General features: G+C 45.2%; 1 pseudogene; it reads left to right on the top strand.

Moving 5' to 3' along the window:
- Positions 1-297: 297 nt before the first annotated feature.
- Positions 298-709, top strand: LOC106145237 (eukaryotic translation initiation factor 1 pseudogene; annotated as a pseudogene).
- Positions 710-967: the final 258 nt, after the last annotated feature.

Below are 967 nucleotides of genomic sequence, written 5' to 3'. Positions count from 1 at the left end.
AATCACAAGTGCTAGCGAGGATGTGGAGAAAAAAGGAGCCCTTATACACTGTTGTGGGGATGTAAACTACAGCCACCATGAAAAACAGAATGAAGATTCCTCAAAAAGCTCTATCTTGCAGGGCTTCCCGTGGGATCCAGCTATCCCACTCCAAGCTCTATCTCCAAAGAAAATAAAGTCAGCTACAAAACACATACCTATTGCCCAGGCACTGAGCCACCCAGGACTCAGCAGACTCCCCGTGAGGCCCCCTCGCTTTGGAAGCTCTGTCCCCACCTGCCCCTGCCTTCTCTGCCACCAAGGAAAAGGAATCGTATGGTATGTCCACTGTGCAGAACCTCCACTCTTTCCACCCCTTTGCTGATGCAAGTAAGGGTGATGACCTGCTTCCTGCTGGCCCTGAGGATTATATCCATATAAGAATTCAATAGATGATGTATTAAGAACTGTGTAATGTTTTGAACGACCAACAATAAAGTAAAAAAAAAAAAAAAAGAATTCAATAGAGAAACAGCAGGAAGATGATTATGATCAAAAGAAAGCAGTGAAGGCATTTAAGAAGACATTTGCCTGCCATGGTACTGTACTGGAGCATCCAGAACACGGAGGAGTAAGTCAGCTCCAGGGCGACCAGCACAAGGACATGTGCCAGAGACTGGTAGAGACTGGACGGGCTCAGGACCATCAGCCAGAGGTTCATGGGTCTTAAGTGCTTGGGCTCACTGAAGCTTAAGTGAAGATTTCCTTGCAATGAGTAGAGTTTCCCTTCTGTCCCTCAAAAACCTCATAGTTGTAATGTAACCATTTGGGGACAGCTTTTAACTTGAACTAGTGTCACTCCTTCAGGCAATAAACTGAAAAGAGAAAAAAAACCCTGTGTGTCCATGTAGTGCAGCACTATTCATGATAGCTAAGAGAGGAAACCAATCTAGGTGGCCACCAACACATGACTGGATAAGGAAAATTA

This window comes from Ictidomys tridecemlineatus, chromosome 15 (genome assembly GCF_052094955.1).
Source record: "Ictidomys tridecemlineatus isolate mIctTri1 chromosome 15, mIctTri1.hap1, whole genome shotgun sequence".
Classification (NCBI taxonomy): domain Eukaryota; kingdom Metazoa; phylum Chordata; class Mammalia; order Rodentia; family Sciuridae; genus Ictidomys; species Ictidomys tridecemlineatus.
This window is presented reverse-complemented; position numbering and strand designations above follow the sequence as displayed.